Raw genomic sequence first — 6,000 nt, 5'->3', positions numbered from 1 at the left:
GGTATATATATAGTTAATGGCTATGATGATCCCGTTGTGGCAGTTGGATATGTAAACATTCCCAAGAACATTGGTGAATACAGTCTTGCCGAGATACTTGTTGCAAAGAAAAACTCCGACGGTTTGAATGCTACCATCCATGCCATTAGCCCAGATCTTCAGCACCACATGACTACGTGCAATAAGTCTAAAGATGCTTGGGATATCTTAGAAACCGTATTCGAAGGGAATGCCGCAGAGAAAGAAGCAAGGCTTCAAAATCTAGCTTCTGACTGGGAAAACCTTCGCATGTCTGATGATGAAACATTTGATGAGTTTAACACAAAGTCTGAAATTGTTAATCATCTTTTGCATTGGAAGACTATTCCTGAAAAGATTGTGTGAAAATTCTCAGATCTTACCATCTAGATACGATCTAAGAAATATGCCATTGAAGAAGCAAACGATCTTTCTACACTCTCCAGAAGTACTCTTTTGGAAAAAAGATCTTTGATAATGAACACGCAAAAAGAGGTGATTTCTCTTAAAGCTGCAAACAATTCTGAATCCTCTAAGGATAAATCTGGTTCGCCAGATACTAAGGATGTTACTCCTCGACAATTTAGAAAATTCTTGAGAGACAGGAAAAAGAGTTTTTCTAAAGGTGCAACATCTCCTAATGATGATGTACAATGCTATAACTGTCGAGGTTTCGGGCACTTGTCTGCAGTATGTCCTAGCTGGAGTCGTAGACAATCGGCATATGCAGCAGATTGCCTACTCTTGATGATGGACCTGAATATTATAATCCTCAAAGCTCATAGGCGAGGTTGCATTAGCTTCTGGAAAAATTCTTTCTGATACTGATTCTGATTCTGACGAAGAAGTGTTCCATGATGATCCAGTAGCTAATAATCTTCTTAAAGAAAGTCATCGGAAACTCTCGGAGGCTGAAAGCACCATTTTCAGTGAGAAAGTTAAATATGACAGACTTCGTAGTCGGAATAAAGACTTGCAAGACCAACTTGATTCTATTGGTGCAAGAGATTATCTCAACGAAATACGAAAGCTTAAAGAAGAAATTGCCGAAGGTCGAGATCGGGAAGTTACTCTTCAAGCAAAGTTAGATAACTTGGAGAATATTGAGATGAACTTGTTATTTGATTCGGAACGAGAAGATCTCAAAATTCAATGTGAATCATCCAAGAATGTTCTAGTTATTGCACTTGAGAAGGTCAAAAGTTTGGAAGAACAAAACTTGATCTTAAAAGAGAGTTTGTCTAGAAATAGCAGCTCAGATAAATTAACCTCGATATTGGGAGCATGTAGAATTCATCGTGATACACGAGGATTGGGCTATGAAGGAATAGACGCTCCTAGTATTTGCAAAGAGGTAAAATTTGTCAAAGCTAAATATTCTTCTCAACCAAAACCTTCCACGGTTGACAAAAGTAAAGTATCTCTACCAACTACGGATGGCGAAAAGAAGAAATCCTGCCAAGCTCCAAAGAAAGCACATACACATTCAGGTAATACTAAACATAACTTTTTCCATTATACAAAACATTGTTTTTATTGTGGAAAACCATGTCACTTGCAAAGGAATTGCAGATTTCGTAAACGAGATAAAACCATATATGGTTCTGTTAGGATGACAAGATCTAATGTTCCAAACTGGAGAAAAACTGAGTCTTATAATATTAGTTCTTTCAGTATTCCCCCAAAGAAGTTTCACAATTATATTGGGGAGAAAAAGAAATACGTTGCTCCAAAAGCTACTCAGAAATGGGTACCAAAGAAGACCAATAAAGCAACGAGTTCTATTAAGAAGGATCTCCTAGACAAGAGTTTGACAAGGGATAACATCTTAAAAAGGTATGGAACATTTATTGAAAGTTTCAAGGAAGTTTTTAATTTCCTAGATTCCATGCATAATTTTGTTTCGAATACCTGTAGTGAGCAAGATTTTGCTCACCTCGGCACAACCTGATTGTGTTGAAAGTGCATCCTCTCCAAGAAACCCTAATAAATGCGGTGAGGATTACAAAAGAATTGGGGCGCACATATTAAGTTGGGAAATTTCTGAATATGTGGAACAATTTGTTGTTTCGACCTGAGTTTAACTCGCTTATATATTCCTCGAAACGTGTGTTGGTAAGCTTTCGCTTTAATCAAGTTTATCTTCACCTAGTGACGAAAGTCATGAAAAGTTTCAATTACTTTGAGAATTGCTCTGACGTGAATCGGTCTGTGAATAGCGGCTACATAGCGTCCTCTGAGAATGTCTCAATGATTGAAATGAGAGTTTAGATTACATAACCATGTATTCCTTGAACCGAAGTTTTCGAACTTTGTTGATCAAAAGAAATCGGGAGGATTGTGGAATTTTCTTGCCAAGTCCGCGAACTGACGGAAGTTCTCGATCGAGAATTTCTGCTGGATTTTCCAAAACTCGTTTGTGTGCTAAATCCGCGAACTCAGTCCGCGAAACCAGTCCGCAAACTGGCAGAAGTTCTCTTTCCGAGAATTTCTGCTGAGTTTGGAAAACTCAACCGATTAACTTAAGTCCGCGAACTTGTTTGTGAACTTAAGAGGTTATGATCTAAAGATGTGCTCTGAACATGAAACTTAAATTACTAAGGAATGCTTTATGCAAACCGTGGCTATAAAGTTCATGAGCCGATTCAATCGAATCATCTTTTTTTCAATTGTGTCTTGTGTAGTTACATAAGATCTCATAGCAATTGAACAACTCTCTAACTAGTTAATTTGATTCAATTGAACTAGTTATGGTGAAGAAGAATATAGTTTATATGGAAGTGATCATATGGCTAGATACCACATGTATGAGTCTTAATTACCTAACTTGATTTGTGATTGAAATTCTTAAATTTAACAGGTTAGAAGCAATTATCAAAGCCATGGATGTTGGTTTTTATTTTCAAAGAAACTTTTTCATACTCTTATGGTAACCATTCTTGGTGTAAATCCTTGTGGAAAAGTTTATTCTTTCTTCTAAGTATTTCAAGTCTTGTTTATACAAGTTTGTATCTTAGAAAAGATGATCACATATTGTGTATTGTTACCATGAGATAGTTTTAAACTTTTTAGTAACATGATCTCATGAGAGAATCTCAATGATTGGTTCTTAAATCATATCTCCTTGTAGGATTTCTAAGATCCATTTTAAATCCTTCTCTCTGGAGTAAGGTCGCTCTTGTTGTTCTTTCGGGAATGACATCAAATGGGGGAGAGTTCTTTTGAACTTGTGCTTAATGGTAATATCTTGCGGGGTGTGCGGCTGTGGAATTTTATAGGGGTTATCTTGTATATTAAAACTCCTTGATGAATGCATTTAGATTCGGCTTTATGATTGCATATAAATTAAGTTGGTATGTATTTTTCTTTTAGTCTATGAAATGTCTCTTGTGGAAATTTCACTATGATCCCGTTCTTGTACCGTTGCCAATTTTATTGACAAAAAGGGGGAGAAATAATGTAGTTCACACTACAAATACATATGGTTTTCGGATCATTATGTAAGGGGGAGTAGTTTCATAATCGAGATGGAGTATTGACTAAGGGGGAGTGATACATATCATCGTAGTATTATTGTCAAAGTTGTGATACAATGAAACTTTGATATTGTGTAATAATACTATCATGGATCTTCAACAAGTACAGGATGAACACATGAAGAGTTGAAGAACCAAGGAAATCAAGATTGTAGTTTTTACTTTTAACAAGTACAAGTCATATGTAAAATGGTTTTGTCACTAAAATTGACGAAGGGGGAGATTGTTAGAGCACTGCTTGGTTGAACCCACTAGTGTTGGTATGTCAAGTTAGTTGTCAATTTTAGTTGCCAAAATGCATTCTTGATTTAGCATACTAAATATAGTTTCGGACTAGATTAGGTCTAAGAAGTTGAATCGAAGCTATCCTTAAAGGATGAAGATTGAAGATTGAAGACTACAAGAAGACATCAAAAAGTACTTCATCAACAAAGGTATGTTATTGATTTCATTTGGATTCTTTTTCAATTCTACCTTTCTAATCTATCAAGATATATGCTCACTACATGGAACAATTCCGATGACGGTAAATGTACATTTATGTATATATATACTTGAGGTTATTTGATTCATGACCTTGGTGATAATAACCTTTATCCCTATAAAGGATCTCACGTTATATTTAATGAACTTGCGAATCCAATGAGCCAAGAATCACTCAATTCCGAGTTATAACGACAAAGTTATGAGTGATTTAAGTTCATTAGTAGGAAACGTTCCATGGGCTTTGGAGTGGTCCGCGAACTTGGGATCAATACGTGACTAAAAGGGATTTTTGGTCAAGTTGGTGATGTTTCCTTATCTAGGCAAGTTAGCTATTGGTCCAAACACTTTTGATTACCATATTAAAGTGTTTTTGATTCATGCCTAAGTTAAAATGTGATTTATTCACATAAATATAATTTTTGTTCAATAAGTTATTTATTTAATTATTTTGGCAAGAGTTTTAACTTAGGTAAGACTCTCATATTTAGGAGAGTCTTGTAAAAGGAAAATAGTTTTGCTTAGCTTCCAAGCTATTGTTCATTATAAATAATGAGTTCGCGAGTTTACACGTTTTCATCCCTTTGGAAAATTGGCGTAAGCTCTGCAGGTTGTTTTCCACGTCTTCCGTTCTTCGTGAACGAGAGTGAGATAAAAGTCTTTGTATTAGGGATCACAAAGCCAAGTTGGATTTAATCTTCATGATTGATCATACAACTTGTAATCTAGGTTTTTCACCTCTTGTCTATTCTAAGGTTTTCCCTTCTGATATAAAACCATTCAAGAGTTGTTGATCATAAAACCTAGGTATTGATAGATTTCAGTTTCCGATAGTATACCAATACTTGTTAGTCGAAATCAGAGACTAGAAAGAAAAACTTCTTTTGAGGCATCTCGTAAAATTCCTTGAGAAGTTTTAAACAAGATATCTCTAGATTTATTCTAGTCGTTCTTGTGGTAGATTTATTAGGGTTTTCTTAACTTGAAAATTGATCTTTGGAATCACCCAAGTTTACTTACGGAAATCAGGTTCACGGAATCCTTGTGTGTACGCATACTGATTGTAAGTTAAAACCCTAATCTACAAGTTTGTTTTGATATTACTTTTACCTAGTAATTGTTTTTATCAAAATAAACACAAGATTTCCAAAACCTTGATTCACATCTAAAGGGAAATCAAACTGGTGTTTTGTGCAAACAAAATATTAAATCGTATCGATCATTGAGGTGTATCTTCTAAAGAGAACTTTGGGTTCTGCTAGAAGATTTGTGTGAAGAGTTCCTAAAGAGAATCGGTATTCTTCTAGGAGTTCTACAAGTGCTGAAGAAGGTATTACATCTAGTCCGAATAGGTAGTAGGAATTTGGTGTAACAACTTATTATCAGTGTGTGTTTATTCTGGACTAGGTCCCGGGGTTTTTCAGTATTTGCGGTTTCCTCGTTAACAAAATCTGGTGTCTGTGTTATTTCTTTTCCTCATTATATTTTATTTATATAATTGAAATAATACAGGTTGTACGTTAATCAATCATAGTTGTTAAATCCGACCTTGTTTGTTGGATAAGACTTGATTGATCTTGAACAATTGATTTTGTTATTTTCACATTGTTAGACCAGTCTGGACTAACCCTATTTCAAGTGGACACTGTGTTGAAATATTCCTTTAGTGATTGTTACTTAAATAGGTTTATACACGGTGAATATTGAATAGGTTGTGATTAAAACAAAAGACTTTGTTTCAAGAGCTTCATACTAAAATCAGGTTTACGGACTTGTTTCTGTTTAACTTTGATTGTGTTGAAATAGAGATATTAAACTCTTTGATATACTTTACTCTAGATTAAGTCTGACTGTCTAGTTGATTATCTAGAAATTATATTGCAGTTTGTCTATTCAGATTGCCAAACGAAATATTGGGCGGTGTTGTTAGACCCCGCTTTTTCACATACATAGCAATAATATA

Source organism: Papaver somniferum, chromosome 5 (assembly GCF_003573695.1).
Source record: "Papaver somniferum cultivar HN1 chromosome 5, ASM357369v1, whole genome shotgun sequence".
Classification (NCBI taxonomy): domain Eukaryota; kingdom Viridiplantae; phylum Streptophyta; class Magnoliopsida; order Ranunculales; family Papaveraceae; genus Papaver; species Papaver somniferum.
Note: the sequence above shows the minus strand (reverse complement) of the source record.